This window comes from Helianthus annuus, chromosome 9, assembly GCF_002127325.2.
Source record: "Helianthus annuus cultivar XRQ/B chromosome 9, HanXRQr2.0-SUNRISE, whole genome shotgun sequence".
NCBI lineage: Eukaryota > Viridiplantae > Streptophyta > Magnoliopsida > Asterales > Asteraceae > Helianthus > Helianthus annuus.
In genome coordinates this window covers 166,569,289-166,588,805 of record NC_035441.2, presented here as the reverse complement: position 1 = coordinate 166,588,805, position 19,517 = coordinate 166,569,289, and positions in this window count along the sequence as shown.

The window sequence follows — 19,517 nt, the reverse complement described above, 5'->3', positions numbered from 1 at the left end:
CAGTTTTCTTCTCGTTTGCTGGTACTACGACATGGGCTAGGAAAGCAAATTACTGCTTACGCATGTACTTGTTCGCTTGGATACACGACACGAGTTTCAAACCTTTCGAGAGTACTTCGCCATATACATGAAGCTGATCACCGTTTTGGAGAGGGAAGCGAATCATTTTATCAAAACAAACAACTTCAGCATGATTCTCCCGAAGGAAATCCATGCCTACTATGATATCGAAACTTCCTAGCTGCATCGGTATGAGGTCAATCGGAAAGACGTGATTGTTGAGTTCAAGAGTACAATCACGGAGAACGGAACTAACCGTAACGGTTCTTCCGGTGGCGATTTCTAAGTCGAACGTCGTCAGTAGTTTAGCGCGTTTACACTTTAGGAGTCGTTCGAATTCAAGCGATACAAAACAGTTATTGGCTCCAGTATCAAATAAGCAAGAAACATAAATGCCATTAACGAGGAACATACCATTAACCACGTTGTTGTCGTTCTGAGCCTGATGAAGGTTGATGTTGAATGCTCTTCCACGCACAGCCTGTGGTTGTTGCTGCTGCGGCGGCTGTGGGGGTTGCTGTTGAGGCTGATGCGGTTGTTGTGGTTGTTGTTCTTGCTTGACGATCCGGTTTGGACAGACATTAGCAAAGTGATTGGGGTCACCACACGCGTAGCAAGCACGCGCGTGACCCACTGGCGCTGGAAGTGCTGGTTGAATTTGAGGAGCACGGGGTTGAGCTGGCACTGCAGCGAGAGCTTGAGGAGCCTGATGACGCTGACTTGAGTGGCAAGTGGCCATGAAATGCCCATAGATATTGTAGTTTGCACCGAAACGGCAATTCACCTCCACTGGGTGATGGTAAGTACAGGTAGGGCACTGAGGATGAGGGCCAGTGTATGCACGTTTTGTAGGAGGTGCATTAGGAGTAGCAACTTGTCGGTTCTGGCTGTTGGGCGGTGTGACTACCGCGCAGTTCTTGCTGTTCTTGCGCTTGCGGGTCTGACGGTTGGACTTGGAGGCTTGAGATGGAGCTGATTCAGAGCTTGGCTCAGTTGTAGCTTGACTGAGGTACTTGGCTGGTGTCTTGAAAGTTCCAGCCAAGACTCGCTTATCATTGATCTCAGCCGCGAGTTGATAAGCTTCTTCGATGGTAGCGGGTTTCGATGCGTGAACAAAGTCGGCAACACAATCGGGTAAAGCGCGTAAGTACTTCTTGATAGCCTTGTCTGGTGTGTCCACTTGATTGGGACAGATGATACTGAGCTGTTTGAAACGAACGGTGAGACCAGCGTTGTCACCACCAACCTGCTTGATAGTCCATAACTCATTCTCCAGCTTCTGAACTTCATGAGGAGGACATAACTCTTTGATCATGAGTTCCTTCAGTTCCTCCCAGGAGAGTCCGTAGGCTGCATCATTACCCTGCCTGTTACGTTTTGCGGTCCACCAATCAAGTGCCCTTGACCGGAATACGCCTGTTGCGTTAATGGTGCGTAGGTTCTCTGGACATCTGCTCGGGCGGAAAGTGACCTCGATAGCGTCAAACCACTAGAACATCTTACTCGGTCCATCTTCACCCGAGAAGGTCATAGGACCACACGCGTTAAACTGCTTGAAACTGAAAGGAGCTTTCAGAGTGTCGTTCTTGGAATCGACGGAGGAGTTGCTGCTAACTGTGACAACTCGAACTTTAGGCTTGCTTGATGTAACGTTACGTGTTTATGTGACACTTTGAGCTAATGAATATTACGTGATTTATGAGATGTTGTTATGTGTATTGTGTAATATACGTTGTATGTTAATTGAACCGAACCCAAACTGCACACGATAACCGGTCACACAAGCCTTTGGGCTTTACACCTTACATTCGGTCCATTAGGTAACCGAGTGGGCTCGGCCCACTCCCCACTCGCAACCACTATACCAAAACTAAGGGTCTTGTTTTCCTTTCATTTGTTACAACACAAGAAAACACACACATAACCCTAGCTCCTCTATCTCGTCTCTCTCTCTCGGCTTGTTTAGGAACCGACGGCACAAGGCCACCCGATCACCCTCTTGTTCGGATCACATCTCGTTACTTGTAACCGGTTAGTGTGTTTGTTTGAATTCATGTTAGATTATATGTGATGCCATGATTGCTATCATTCGGTTATGCGATGTAACTAGGGTGTATGTTAGTAAAATTGATTGGTTGTTGATGTTGGATGCGAGTACTTATAATAGTGATGTTTGTTAATCTGATTTATTGTTGATGATGTTAATGATAATGTCTTGTTGATTGGCTATGCAATTCGAGTTAACGTTCATGAAATCGGATCATAATGTGATTGAGTGTTATGAATATTGTTATTGTTCATAAGTGGGATTATTAGGGTTCATAAGAATTGATGATTTATTCCCCTGTTTGATCGATGAATTCTTGAATAGCAAACTGTTAGTTGATAATTGATTTTTGGAAACTGTCAACGATGATTGAATTGCCTAAATGAATTGCATGAAATCAGGAAAGTCGTTACACACACGGTTGCGACTCGGCATCGCTTGTTGCGAGTCGGAACCCCACTCGAGACCAAACCGCACGAACCGCAACCACAGTTGCGAGTCAGATTACGACTCGTAACCAGACCATGATGAACCGAGACTGCCCATTGCGACTCGTAACCAGTCATTGCGACTCGTATCCAGCCGTTACGACTCGAGATCCTCGTTGCGACTCGAAACCCCGTTGCGAGTCGAGACTACCGTTGCACATTCACTGTCTTGGGCTTTCACTGTCGCGGGTCCAATCAATTGGGCCCAACGATTTGAATTGTGGACTGTTTGTTATTGGACCAGCATACGTTTACTAATTGGGCCGATTGAGAATCTGAACTGTTTTGTTATTGGGCTGCTTATGTCATTGGGCCGGGTATGATTGGACTTAGAACAATTGGATCCTCACATGCTATGTCTTATCTGCTTACGTGCGTACATGTTTGCCATGACTATACGTGATTACTATATACGTGCTATATACGAACCTGACTCGTATAATAACCATGATAGGACGTGGTTGACCATTTACTTGCTACTTGTACTTTCTGTGTATCTGCCGAGCAAACCAAGGTGAGTTCACACAGCCAAGGCATGGGATTCCCGGGTTGGGAATTGGGTTGGATATGTTGGATATGGAATGATTACTCGTACTTACGCATATACCAGACTATAGACCATCGTCCTCAGGTTAGTCAGGACACGTTACGTAAAGCCTACGTAACCCAGTATATTCGCCATATGTCTCCCGGGTCGGGAGGACACGTTACGTAAAGCCTACGTAACCCAATACCATTCACTGGCTTCCAGGTCGGAAGGCCACGCTGCGTAAAGCCTACGTAGCCCCCACGCGTACCACTGTTCTCGGGGAAGGGCACGTCACGTAAAGCCTACGTGACCCTGTACGTTTTCCTGTTCTCGGTAAAGAAGAACACATGGTCGGAAGTTAGTCTAGTAAGTACCGTTAATGAGAAGCCCTTATTAACCAGGATGAACATGGGAAGCCCCCACCTTTATTACACACTAGTATGGGAAGCCCCCACTAGCTATACTTATGCATTGCACTATGAACTTACTTTCTGTGAACTCACTCAACTAGTTTGTTGATTATTTGCTGCATGCCTTGCAGGACCTTAGGTATACTTGGAGCTTGCACAGGGAAGAGCAGGTCGTTGTGGGCAGATGGATCGTTAATGATGTTGAACTCATAACTCGTATAACTATTTGGATTTACTTTACTATGCTTCCGCTACTTAAAACAGTGTTTGGTTTTTGAAACATCAATCATGTCATGGTGACTTATATTAACTACTTCTATTATTAATTGCTATGGTTTGATATGATTGATGGCTTGATCCTGGTCAGTCACGCTCCCAAGCGGTGGTATTCCGCGGGTGGATTTTGGGGGTGTGACAGATTGGTATCAGAGCCATTGGTTATAGAGAACTTGGTTTTAATATGGGAAAACGTTTTTATTAAAACCGGACTATAACCAGAACAGTGCTCTCAACGATCCACAACGACGCTTCGCTCCACGTGCAAGACTCGACATCTTAGGTAATAAGGTTCATGTTTATTGCCTGTTTGCTAGAACTACTTAGAACTTTGCTCGCATTACGCTTAGATACACATACTTTGATTACATGAGAACACCTATATGCCTACGCTTTTCTGTCATCGCCCTACTCGCGAACCATTCTTACGTATGTTACTTGTTACTATGAAGATCATGTCTGGACGAATCAACATGACACAAGCCCAGCTAGAGGCTCTCGTTCAAGCTCAAGTTGCTGCGGCAGTTGCAGCAGCTCAAGCAGGTAGTATATCCTGCAGTATAGGCACACACTAGGATCTTTAGATCCTACATTAACTCTCGTATTTAACTTCGTCCTATTCGTACACAATAGGTCAACACGCGCAGCAGCCTGTCTGCACTTTCAAGAACTTCATGGACTGTCGTCCGAATTCCTTCAGCGGCACAGAGGGGGCAGCGGGACTCCTCCATTGGTTTGAAAAGTTAGAATCAGTATTCGAAATGTGCGAGTGCCCTGAAGCTCGCAAGGTCAAGTTTGCCACCGGCACTTTAGAAGGAATAGCACTAACTTGGTGGAACGCCCAAGTTCAGATCTTAGGGTTGGCAGCTGCTAACGCCACCCCATGGAACGATTTTAAGGAACTCATCAAGCGTGAGTATTGCACGCGTGAAGACATACACAAGCTGGAAGACGAGCTGTATAATCTGAAAATGGTTGGATCAGAGATCGAAGCGTATACTAAACGGTCGAATGAGCTGGCCGTTCTGTGTCCTACTATGGTGGACCCTCCATACAAGCGCATTGAGTTATATCTCAAGGGATTGGCGCCAGAAATTCAGAGCCACGTGACGTCGGCTAACCTCGAAAACATCCAGGAAATCCAGCGCCTTGCTCACCGTATCACCGATCAGGCAGTTGATCAGAATAAACTGCCCAAGCGTGTTAACGCTACTGCTAATGTCACCACCTCAGTTACTCCTGCTACATCTGGTGACAGTAAAAGAAAATGGGATGGAGATTCTAGTAAAGGTTCAGCATCTGTTCAGCCACAATCTCAGCAGCAGAAGATTGATCACTATCAGAGTCCCAGTCAGCAATCTTCTAGTGGTCACAGACATAGGAGATATCAGGGTAGTCAACCCAGGTGCCACAACTGCAACAGGCATCACCATGGCCCGTGTAACAAGGGTCGTTGTCAAAGGTGTCTAAAGATGGGTCACGAGGCCAAAGACTGTAGGAGTCCACGGCCTGCGAATCAGAATCAGCAGCCTTAGCAACCAGCTCCACAGAACCAGCAGCAGCAGCAGCCACAGCGTGGAAACCGGGGGTGTTTCCAGTGTGGGGCTGAAGGTCACTTCAAACGCGATTGCCCTCAATTGAACCAGAACCGCAACAACAATAATAACCAGGGCAACGGGAACAACAACGGTGGAAACAACAACAACAACGGCAATGAAGCTCGTGGTCGCGCTTTTGTGCTAGGTCGAGGCGATGCAGTGAACGATCCCAACGTTGTCATGGGTAAGTTTCTCCTCGACAATATTTACGTTACTGTTTTGTTTGATTCGGGTGCGGATACAAGCTATATGTCTGTGAAAATGTGTCAACTGCTAAAACGTGCACCAACACTTTTACCCACCAAACATGTAGTAGAGTTAGCTAACGGTAAAAGTCTAGAAGCCACGCACGTAGTTCAGGGTTGTAATCTTATCCTAGCTGGTCAAGCCTTCTCCATTGACCTCATTCCCATAGTTTTGGGTAGCTTCGACGTCGTGATTGGGATGGATTGGCTTTCCCAACACCAGGCAGAAATCTTATGCAGCGAAAAGGTTATTCGCATTCCTCGTCCGGGTCAGGAACCTCTAGAAGTTCAAGGTGACAAGAGTGGTGCTGTGGTTGGCATCATCTCTTTCTTGAAGGCTCAGAAGTGCTTACGTAAAGGTCACGCAGCCATTCTGGCTCTCGTTACAGACGCATCAGCAAAGGAAAAGAAATTGGAGGATATTCCAATTGTACGTGATTACCCTCAGGTGTTTCCTGAAGACTTACCTGGTTTACCGCCTCATCGTCAGGTCGAATTTCAGATCGAGCTCGCTCCAGGAGCAGCACCCATAGCTCGCGCACCATATCGTCTAGCTCCATCAGAATTGGAGGAACTGTCAAAGCAACTACAAGAACTCTTGGAAAAGGGTTTCATACGACCAAGCTCTTCGCCTTGGGGAGCTCCAGTACTTTTCGTGAAAAAGAAGGATGGTACGTTCAGGATGTGTATAGACTACAGGGAACTGAACAAGGTGACGGTGAAGAACCGTTATCCTCTTCCACGCATAGACGACTTATTCGACCAGTTGCAAGGGTCGTGCTACTATTCGAAGATAGACTTAAGGTCAGGGTATCATCAGCTGAGAGTCCGGGATGAGGACGTCTCCAAGACAGCCTTCAGAACTCGTTACGGACACTACGAGTTTCTCGTCATGCCGTTTGGGTTAACGAACGCGCCTGCTGTATTTATGGATCTTATGAACAGGGTGTGCAAACCCTATCTCGACAAGTTCGTCATAGTTTTCATCGACGACATCCTGATTTACTCCAAGAGTCAGGAGGAACACGAGCAACATCTTCGCCTTATTTTGGGACTCCTTCGGAAGGAACAGCTGTACGCCAAGCTTTCTAAATGCGACTTCTGGCTTCGTGAAGTCCACTTCTTAGGCCATGTGGTGAACAAGGATGGGATCCATGTCGATCCATCCAAGGTAGATTCGATCAGGAACTGGCCTGCACCGCGTACACCGACAGAGATACGCCAATTCTTGGGTCTGGCAGGTTACTACAGACGGTTTATTAGAGACTTTTCGAAGATTGCTCAGCCGCTTACGTTACTGACACAGAAGGGTGTTACCTATCGCTGGGGAGAGCCCCAGGAGACTGCTTTTCAGCACTTAAAGGATAGACTTTGCAGTGCACCTATCCTCTCATTGCCAGAGGGCACAGATGACTTCGTGGTTTATTGTGATGCATCCATTCGGGGATTGGGATGTGTGTTAATGCAGCGCGACAAGGTTATTGCTTACGCCTCTCGTCAACTCAAGGTTCATGAACGGAACTACACGACGCACGATTTAGAGCTGGGAGCTGTTGTTTTCGCGCTTAAGATATGGCGACACTACCTGTACGGTACCAGGTGCACGATTTACACCGATCACAGGAGTCTCGAGCATATCCTTAAGCAGAAGGATTTGAATATGCGTCAACGACGATGGGTCGAGTTACTTAATGACTACGAGTGCGCTATCAAGTACCATCCAGGCAAAGCCAATGTTGTGGCTGACGCCCTCAGTCGGAAGGACACTCTACCACGGCGCGTGCGAGCGCTACAGCTTACGATTCAGTCTAACCTTCCAGCACAGATACGAAATGCTCAGGTAGAAGCATTGAAGCCCGAAAACGTCAAGGCTGAAGCCTTACGCGGCTCACGACAACAGATGGAACAGAAGGCAGACGGCGCCTATTATGTAACGGGCCGGATTTGGGTCCCTCTTTATGGCGGTTTACGCGAACTTGTAATGGACGAAGCTCACAAGTCTCGCTACTCGGTACATCCAGGGTCGGATAAAATGTACCACGATATCAGCACTACTTATTGGTGGCCTAGTATGAAGGCCCACATTGCTACGTACGTTGGAAAATGCTTGACCTGTGCAAGAGTCAAGGTCGAATATCAGAAACCAGCTGGCCTACTTCAGCAGCCTAAGATACCACAGTGGAAATGGGAAGAAATTTCCATGGATTTCGTTACAGGCCTACCTAGATCTCAGCGTGGGAACGATACAATATGGGTCATAGTTGATCGACTCACTAAGTCTGCACACTTCCTACCTATAAAGGAAACGGACAAGTTCTCCACTCTTGCAGACGTATACCTTAAAGAAGTCGTCTCGAGGCACGGGGTGCCCACGTCCATCATTTCGGATCGCGATGCACGATTCACGTCAGAACTTTGGCAAGCAATGCATAAATCCTTTGGCTCACGATTAGACATGAGCACAGCATATCATCCTCAGACGGATGGGCAGTCTGAGCGTACGATCCAAACACTTGAAGACATGCTTCGGGCATGCGTCATCGATTTCGGCAACGGCTGGGAAAAGCATCTCCCTTTGGTGGAGTTCTCGTATAATAACAGTTACCATACCAGCATACAAGCCGCTCCGTTCGAGGCATTGTACGGGCGTAAATGCCGGTCACCTCTCTGTTGGGCAGAGGTGGGAGATAGTCAGATCACGGGTCCAGAGATTGTAGTGGACGCCACAGAAAAGATTGCACAAATACGACAACGCATGGCGGCAGCACGCGACCGTCAGAAAGCCTACGCGGATAAGCGTAGAAAGCCATTGGAATTTGAGGTCGGGGACCGGGTTTTATTGAAAGTCTCACCCTGGAAGGGTGTGGTACGTTTTGGCAAACGGGGCAAACTAAATCCGCGGTACGTCGGACCATTCGAAATTATAGAAAAGATTGGCAAGGTAGCCTACAAGTTGAATTTACCAGCTGAACTCGGGGCAGTTCACAATGTCTTTCACGTATCGAACTTAAAGAAGTGCCTATCAGATGAAAACCTCATCATTCCTTTTAAGGAACTTACTATCGACGAGCGGTTGCAGTTCGTCGAGGAACCTGTTGAAATCACGGACCGGGATGTGAAGGTCCTCAAACACAAGAGAATCCCTCTTGTTCGAGTTCGTTGGAACTCCAAACGTGGCCCAGAGTACACCTGGGAACGCGAAGACAGGATGACAGAAAAGTACCCCCAGTTATTCGGGAACAAGGCAACCACTACTGAGGCTGAAGCTACTACTTCGGAATTTCGGGACGAAATTCCAGATCAACGGGGGGAGGATGTGACACCCCAGGAAAATCAGTGAACAGTACAGTTTACCTAGCTTCCTCAGTGAGTGCATACCAAATTTCGGGACGAAATTTCCAATTAGTTGGGGATAATGTGACAACTCGAACTTTAGGCTTGCTTGATGTAACGTTACGTGTTTATGTGACACTTTGAGCTAATGAATATTACGTGATTTATGAGATGTTGTTATGTGTATTGTGTAATATACGTTGTATGTTAATTGAACCGAACCCAAACTGCACACGATAACCGGTCACACAAGCCTTTGGGCTTTACACCTTACATTCGGTCCATTAGGTAACCGAGTGGGCTCGGCCCACTCCCCACTCGCAACCACTATACCAAAACTAAGGGTCTTGTTTTCCTTTCATTTGTTACAACACAAGAAAACACACACATAACCCTAGCTCCTCTATCTCGTCTCTCTCTCTCGGCTTGTTTAGGAACCGACGGCACAAGGCCACCCGATCACCCTCTTGTTCGGATCACATCTCGTTACTTGTAACCGGTTAGTGTGTTTGTTTGAATTCATGTTAGATTATATGTGATGCCATGATTGCTATCATTCGGTTATGCGATGTAACTAGGGTGTATGTTAGTAAAATTGATTGGTTGTTGATGTTGGATGCGAGTACTTATAATAGTGATGTTTGTTAATCTGATTTATTGTTGATGATGTTAATGATAATGTCTTGTTGATTGGCTATGCAATTCGAGTTAACGTTCATGAAATCGGATCATAATGTGATTGAGTGTTATGAATATTGTTATTGTTCATAAGTGGGATTATTAGGGTTCATAAGAATTGATGATTTATTCCCCTGTTTGATCGATGAATTCTTGAATAGCAAACTGTTAGTTGATAATTGATTTTTGGAAACTGTCAACGATGATTGAATTGCCTAAATGAATTGCATGAAATCAGGAAAGTCGTTACACACACGGTTGCGACTCGGCATCGCTTGTTGCGAGTCGGAACCCCACTCGAGACCAAACCGCACGAACCGCAACCACGGTTGCGAGTCAGATTACGACTCGTAACCAGACCATGATGAACCGAGACTGCCCATTGCGACTCGTAACCAGTCATTGCGACTCGTATCCAGCCGTTACGACTCGAGATCCTCGTTGCGACTCGAAACCCCGTTGCGAGTCGAGACTACCGTTGCACATTCACTGTCTTGGGCTTTCACTGTCGCGGGTCCAATCAATTGGGCCCAACGATTTGAATTGTGGACTGTTTGTTATTGGACCAGCATACGTTTACTAATTGGGCCGATTGAGAATCTGAACTGTTTTGTTATTGGGCTGCTTATGTCATTGGGCCGGGTATGATTGGACTTAGAACAATTGGATCCTCACATGCTATGTCTTATCTGCTTACGTGCGTACATGTTTGCCATGACTATACGTGATTACTATATACGTGCTATATACGAACCTGACTCGTATAATAACCATGATAGGACGTGGTTGACCATTTACTTGCTACTTGTACTTTCTGTGTATCTGCCGAGCAAACCAAGGTGAGTTCACACAGCCAAGGCATGGGATTCCCGGGTTGGGAATTGGGTTGGATATGTTGGATATGGAATGATTACTCGTACTTACGCATATACCAGACTATAGACCATCGTCCTCAGGTTAGTCAGGACACGTTACGTAAAGCCTACGTAACCCAGTATATTCGCCATATGTCTCCCGGGTCGGGAGGACACGTTACGTAAAGCCTACGTAACCCAATACCATTCACTGGCTTCCAGGTCGGAAGGCCACGCTGCGTAAAGCCTACGTAGCCCCCACGCGTACCACTGTTCTCGGGGAAGGGCACGTCACGTAAAGCCTACGTGACCCTGTACGTTTTCCTGTTCTCGGTAAAGAAGAACACATGGTCGGAAGTTAGTCTAGTAAGTACCGTTAATGAGAAGCCCTTATTAACCAGGATGAACATGGGAAGCCCCCACCTTTATTACACACTAGTATGGGAAGCCCCCACTAGCTATACTTATGCATTGCACTATGAACTTACTTTCTGTGAACTCGCTCAACTAGTTTGTTGATTATTTGCTGCATGCCTTGCAGGACCTTAGGTATACTTGGAGCTTGCACAGGGAAGAGCAGGTCGTTGTGGGCAGATGGATCGTTAATGATGTTGAACTCATAACTCGTATAACTATTTGGATTTACTTTACTATGCTTCCGCTACTTAAAACAGTGTTTGGTTTTTGAAACATCAATCATGTCATGGTGACTTATATTAACTACTTCTATTATTAATTGCTATGGTTTGATATGATTGATGGCTTGATCCTGGTCAGTCACGCTCCCAAGCGGTGGTATTCCGCGGGTGGATTTTGGGGGTGTGACACTAACCGCCTGAATTTCGTTGACGATCTGAGGAATCACCTTGGCCATTTCCTTGGCCACAAGTGAGGCGATGCATTTGTCAGCTCTGTTGCGCTGGGCGGTGCGGAGAGTGTGAGATCCCATCGACGACATCTGTAGATATGGATGAGATTTGATTATAACGGGTTTTGATTGAAAAGTTTTAGTGTTTTATATCATATATAATATTTATTATTATTATTCACATAAGGCACAGAATCACGTAATCACATAAGCACATAGGCACGTAGGCGCATAATTGCACGTATACACATTGTTCACATAAGCACGTATGAGCACATAATTCACGTAGGTATATATTTTGCACGTATTCATCAACTGCGTATAGCGCGAGCGATATATGCTAGAAAGCGTAGCGTAAATGCGATTAGTATAGCACGATAATAGCTTGCAATAGCGAGTAAATACCACGTGTGAGGACACACGCGAGAGAGAGTTGTGCTTTTTAGTTTGCGATTTATTAGCGTTTTAGATTGCGAGAGATGTGCGAGTTGTGCGTGCTTTTGCGAAGCGGGAAGCGATAAATCGAAACCATAAAACATAAAGATCAAATTTCACAAATTTAACACATTAAAACAAATAAATCACGTAAAACTCGACGATGCATAAAATCGACGATTGCAGGCTTAAAACATTTAGAGCGTCCTGGGTTTTGAGACATCGACTACCCAAAGTGATTCGACCATTTTCTCCGAGTTCGACACGCGCTTTGGCCTAATAGGAATCACCCTACTGGTTACTACGCGTTCCGAATCATCGAAATGATTGAGGCTTTGGTGAGATCTTTTCGAAAACATTTTAGAAAGTGGAACAAGTTATTAAGATACGGGTTTCACCCCTAACTTAACAACTTCGTTCCTAGTTGTGGTAAGAAACCACAAGATAAAGATGGAGATTTCCGTCAAGGTATGGACTTCAATCCTGACTCAATGAAAGAATCTCGTGCTAGATGTAATACGCAGAGTGAGCGATACTGTCGAGAGTTCCTGGTTTTCACGCTTAATCTCGATAAACCACTCAATTGTGCTACGCGAGTGTTTCCAATCGTGTACATTGTGTTAGCCTTAGGAAAGGCTCGTAAATATTTGCAATGTGTAGGCATACTTCGTACGAAGTGCACAACTCGGGCATGGTGACCTACTTCATAAGAGGTGTTTCACTCGAGCGAAGTAACTCACTACGTGCGGGTTGCTCCAATCCGTACGGGTATTCCTTAGTTTGTATAGAGAGATTTGATTCGCATAGAAGGTTCCGATTGGGTTCCTAACTATAGACTATGTCAAGCATGGCAATACTACATAATTCCCTATAGTTATGGCTCTGATACCAACCTGTCACACCCCGACTGATGGCGGAATCATCGGGACGTGGCACTGGCGAAACAGATTGCTCAAGAGAATCCATAACAACTATTAATGACAATATTTAAGCGTCAATATCCCATACTATTAACATATATAATCAAAACAGTTATTACAGATATCAATCTCTCAAACAAAATTTGTTCCGACAACTAGATTTATTTAATGTGTATCTAAGACATCCTACTCGTTTCTCTACTATAATCATCACCCTGTCACATACGTTAAAATAAACGTCAATACAATAATGTAAAGGTGAGCATACAAGTTTGCGTAATAATAGTAGAAAAAGCGATTTACGAATAACTAGCATGCAACACGTAGAGATGAGAATCAAGTAAGCTATCTACAATAGTACACGCTAACTATGTGACTGCGAGTTAGAGTATGCGCGATACGCATTCACCACCGTGAACACGCACGTAAGAGTTAGTAACGGGATCCCTAGCAACCCCTGCCTAAACAGGTGCTGAGTCCAAACTACAGTACTATCGTTGCTAGAGGCGGTAGGTCATGTAACACTGTGTAAGCATAGCAAACAAGCATTCAGCGATTCACGTATAGATGCGAGGGCGGTTATCGTTCAAATAGTTTGTTTTACGTTGTGTGGTGTGTTTTGATATTTCGAACGTATGAAACACCCAAAAGTGCGTTAAAGCGAAAAAAAGGGTTCGAGTATACTCACAGTGAGTGCGTAAGTAGTAAGGGTTATCGAACGGGAGTGCGGATAGAGTGTCGAGTCAGCCTGCGAGTTGAATAGAAGCGCATCAGTCTTCCAAGTGTTGATCAGTAGTTCAGTGATTCGTGCGGGACCAACATCCGGACTGAACCAAGTGTGGTTTGTGCGAGTGAGCCTCCATTCGTACGGGTCATCACTCGTACGAGTGAGTGAACCGTGCGGGTGACCATCCGTACGAGCGATCCTTCGTACGGTTGAGTCTGTCGAACAGGACCACCCCCTCGTACGAGCAATTGCTCGTGCGAGTCAGATGTTCTACATCTGGAGTCCAAAATCGAGTGTTTTCGCATCGTATCTTCGAGAAATCGAGTGTTCATCCCTCCAGCCTTAAGCCCACTGGTTGAACCTAAGCCGGAGAGGTCTTTTGAGCTAGTCTTCGTGCAACCGGACCTGGTTTCTCCTCTGAATCGGATGTAAAGCCGAATCCTTTTCAAGACGGTTCTAACACAGCTTCGTTCCACTATCAGTGACCGAACCTTATGTTGTTTTTGTCCTTTTTAGTGTATAAATCGAGTTTCTAAAACAGATTTTGCAGGATTAACACTTGGTGAGTTGAAATAATCACATTTCAAGCTTGAGAAGCCAAGGCTAACTCAAACATACTCTTCTAAGTGAAATTCCTAAGTAAAATCAGAAGTTTTGAGAAAAAGATGAAGGTTTTCGAAACAAAATGTTTTGAGATGAAATCGGAGTCAAACTCGTGTAAAATCGTTGTGTTTGCGTGAAAACGTAGTTGAAATTACTTGAAACCGGAGAGAATTCGAGTTTGGTAGCTTTCGTGCGGTTGACAGCAAGTTGAGCACGAATGACAAGTGAGGTATTTATAGGCGAGGTGAGAAGGGAGGCTTGCGCAGGTGAGAAATATTACGAGTGAGAGTTGGTGCGATTGGCCACTCGTGCGAATGATCATTCGTGCGGATGGCCATTCGTGCGGCTGGGCTGGTTGTTGCAAGTCTAGCCTTGGTGCGAGCCAGTGCTCACTCGTGCGAGTGGGTCACTCGTATGAGCGAGTCTGGTTCGTGTCCGGGCCGTCCTCGTTTGATGATTTCGTTCGCGTAATTAGTTTTGTTTTGTTAAGCGTTACGTGATGTGATAAATGCGATAGGGTAAGCGAGTTAGCGACTGTTTGAGCGAGTATCAACCATACATAACAAACAACACATAAAGCACATAATCAAATAAACACATAATACCATAAAGTAAATCCGCGATTGAGATTGCGATTGAGTTAGCATTGCGATTAGCGTGCGAGTTAGTATAGCGTTTGAATGCGATAATATTCGAGATAATCATGCGATAAGTGGTTAAAATGCGTTTCAAAAATAGTTTAAAATATTCACCGTTAATCAATCTCGGAGTACAAAGTCAGTTACATCAAAAGAATCGTTAATTGGATAACAACCGAATTACGGGTTGTTTACATTTATTGTTTTCGCAAGATGTAAAAAACGTGAGGATATCATTTTGGTCATATCATGATTTTTTTTCGTTTTATCTTTTGGTTACCAAATGCCGATACCAAATAGATAACGTAATAAATCGAATCGATTCCAACCAAATACCCGTCGCAGCATTCGGGGCATTTGACTAGTATATATATTATAATAAAAGCTAATGAATAGTAATTTAATATTATAATATATATATATTTGTATATATATATATATATATTTCTTTTTACACTTTTATTATTTTAATATTATAATAATTATTATTTTCTTTACTTTATAAGTTATTTTTACATTTTTCTTAACTCTTAATGATTTTTTTTATCACGGGTTGGGATAGGTTCGTGTTAATCGATATCGAATGGGCACGATCTGTTCAGTATCGGTACATGAAGGTAAAAACAAGCACCAACGTGGTACAGAAAACGCCAAAAGTAGGTACTGAATTGATATTGAAAATATTTTAGTTCGGAAAAATTCGGTACTGCTACCCGGTACCATTTGTTCATCCCTGATCACGGATACTGAACGATACAACGGTATCGTAACAACTTTTTCGTTGTTTTCTTCAACTTTTAATGATTTCCTTTTTTGTAGTTTTAAGGGTAGGGATGAACTCGGTGCAAACGATACCGAATCGGTACTGGGTACCGAATAGGGCAGGTTACGTACCGACATTGAAGGTAAAAACGGCAGCGAACGGTACCAAGGACGTCAAAAGTCGGCACTGAATTGATACTTAAGATCTTTCGATTCAGGAAATTTGGTACCGGACCCAGTACCATTTGCTCTACCTCTGACCACGGGTTTCATCGAACAACCATCATTACCATACAACTTTTTGGTTGATTTTTCTTTCGGGTATCTTTTAGTTGTTTTTATACATTTTCTTTTTATCTTGCAGCGTTCCGTGCGCAACGCACTAGTAATGATTTCAAAACACATGTAAACATAGACTAATAGCAAAGAAGTTTGCCGCAATGCGACGGGTGATAAACCTAGTTTTATTTTATATTTAACAATATGTAACTTAAAAAAAAATTGTTTATGTTAATTTTAAATTTACCAATTACCATGTATATAGCTTAATTTTCTTCTTGCAATAAACTTAACTAGTTGAATACACCGCGCGCGTTGCGGTGCGATTAGACCAAATCATTCTTGGTGTGATATCGAGTCATTACTGTGATAACATGTATGTTTTACATCACGATATCGCGCTAAACTGAATTCATTACGTTACAACTCGTCTAATCGATTATGGTTCAATACCAAAGGACCATCATCAAAACAATCAAGAAGATCACTTCACACATCCAAAAAACAGCACCTCCAATTCCCTTACCATTTTTCTCGTAAATCCTAATCGTCACGGTTTCAACACAGTATGTCCAAATCCACAAAGGCACCCGCTCAATCAATCTATTTTCTCCTTCTCCTCCTCGACCACCATCGGCCCGCCACTGCCACCTTCTCGGAAACCGCTATTAAACTCTCTTTTTGTTCATACAAATACTCTAGATTTTGTCATTTTCTAAAAGCCCTTTATTTGCAGGGAGAAATTGGTTGGATAATGGATTTTTTTCGTGCATAATCGTTGCTCGTACACTGCACATCCACGGCTCACCTTAATTGTCTTAGGATTCCCTTGTTGTCCTATGTGATGACGATGGTGTGTCGTGAAGGTCTGCAGGGTAAATGTCACGGCCCCCGACCCGGTTTGACCCGTTTCAGGAGCCGCGGGACAGAAATCCCGTGATATTTATTTATGTGATTTTAGCAGCGGAATTTAACATGAGGATCGTTGTAAAGCTAAAAACTTTTCCCGATTATTTTATTTCACAATTCGGGATAAAACCCCGATAATTTACAATACATAAGATTTTACTGATGAATCTTTAGTTTAAAACATATTTCTTTATTTTATACTGAGCCAATCTTAAGCTTGTAATGCTCCGGCACTTTTCCTGAATTACAGTAGATCACCTGAAACATGTTTGAAAAAGATTTGTCAGCGGGGAAATACTGAGTGAATCATTCGGTTTACTGAAAACGACACTTTTGTTATAATTCACAGTATTAAGAGTTTTTACATATGTTTATTATCAACCAACTACCCACGTATTTGTCACTCGACCAGCTCTGTGACTGTGGGTCATATCACCATTGCTGTCCCAATGAATGACGTGTATCACTAAATTTTAGGTTCGCCCACCTAACGTGATTAAAACAGAAATACTGTGCACAATACCCACATACTGGCTGTAATTTGGTGATTACATAAACTTAATCACTGTAATTATAACTCTGAAAATAATTTGGAGTATTGTGAAACAGTTTAATAAAAAAGAGAATGACTCACATTGCAGATTTAGTATGGAGTAGAATATGATTAGCCCTGTTAACCTAATTTCAATAATAATGCACACAAAACCGGGTTAGTGATCATACAGCAGTCACGATAACTCACGAGATCAAATTCTCACAATGAACGACAAGTGCAATACTTAAACATTCATCGATTTAACGACGAACGACAAAGTATAACCCTAATGTGGGCGGCACTTAAACATTCTTTGGATATTTGATCTCGGAAAATGAATCGTAAATAGCGATCGAGTGATTACCCTGTTTTGCGACAGCAATTCGAGTGCAGTGTGTGTGTTTGGACTGTATTTGCTTATAACGTACTCTATAAAACGACTTTCTTCGTCGTACTAACAACAGAAAGTTACTGCCAATGTCTGCTATTTATAGTGAATTTTGAGACTCCCTTACGGACCGTATGCCCCAACCCTTATGGTCCGTAAAGGTAGCATATTGGCTTACGGTCCGTAAGGCATCCCTTTACGGTCCGTAAGAGGTGCGGTCTATTTATATAGACTAGCTGAGTCGGGACTAGCTTGCATGACTCACTTTTAAATTCAGTTCAATCTGTACAACGAAATTTTGTTGATATTATCAACTAGGGTTTAACCCCCTGAGTTTTAGGGGCCCTGATCCTGATTCCGATTGTTCTGAAATTTTAGTTAATGCCAAATCACTTGGTTGTCTCAATTAAGGTTTCCTTATTGACTAATTATCATCTAATTATTAATTTTAATGAGAGTTGTACATCCTACCCACCTTAGGAAAAATCTCGTCCTCGAGATTTACTGAAATAGATGAGGGTATTTTCGTTTCATTTCTGACTCCAGTTCCCAAGTATATTCTGGTCCCCTCTTTGAATTCCATTTGACTTTGACCAATACTAGTCGTTTATGTTTGAGAAACTTGACTTTTCTATCTTCGATTTGTAGTGGTTTTCTACGAATTTCAGCTTCGTTTACCTCTACATCTTGAAGAGGTACTGCCAGGATTCGTCTGATAGACATTTCTTGAGATTGGATATATGAAATACATTCATGTACTCCAGCTAGTTCTCTGGTAGTTGTAAGCGATAAGCAACTGGTCCGATTCGTTGAATCACTGGGAATGGTCCAACATATCTTGGACTCAGTTTTCCTTTCTTACCGAATCGTACTATTCCTTTCCAAGGAGATACTTTCAACAGTACTTTGTCTCCTATCTGGAATTCAGTGGCTTGCGACGATGTCTGCATAGCTTTTCTGCGGTCTCTGGCTGTTTTCAATCTTTCCTTGATTTGAGTTATCTTCTGTGGTTTCTTGCACAATTTCCGGACCTGATAATTGACTTTCTCCTATTTCTGCCCAACATACAGGAGTTCTGCACTTGCGTCCATACAGTGCTTCGAATGGAGCGGCTTCGATGCTTGAATGATAACTTTATTATAGGAGAATTCGATTAATGGTAAATGGTTATCCCAATTACCTCCAAAGTCAATTATACATGCTCGGAGCATGTCTTCTAGGTTTGGATCGTCCTTTCACTTTGTCCGTCTGTCTGTGGATGATATGCAGTACTTAGATTGAGTCGTGTTCCCATTGATTCTTGGAACTTGTCCAGAATCGGGAAGTGAAACGACTATCTCTATCTGATACAATGGAGAGTGGAACCATGTAGGATACTATTTCATCTATGTACAACTTGGCTAACCTTTCCATGCTAAAGGTTTCCTTTATTGGTAGAAATGAGCGGATTTGGTTAATCGGTCCACGATCACCCAAATGGCATCATTACCTTTTCTGGTTTTGGGTAACTTAGTAACAAAGTCCATTGTTATGAGTTCCCATTTCCATACAGGCATTTCTAACTATTGTAGTAAACCTGAAGGTTTTTGATGTCGGCTTTAACTTGTGAACAGGTTAAACACTTAGATACGTATTCGGCTATATCCTTTTTCATTCCTATCACCAAAAATTCTTTCTAAATCTTGGTACATCTTATTGTTTCCTGGGTGAATAGTATACCTAGATTTTTGAGCTTCTTCTAAAATCTTTGATCTTAATTTCCTGTTTAGGTACCCAAATTCTGCTTTTGTAGAATTTCCAAATTCCATCATTTCCTTGTTCTAATTCTTTTAGGTAACCTTTCATTCCTTCGGCATCGTCCTTGATTGCCGTTTCCTGAATTTTCTTCAATTGCTCCATTAAATTTACTTGTAGATTTATTCTAAGAGCACGGAC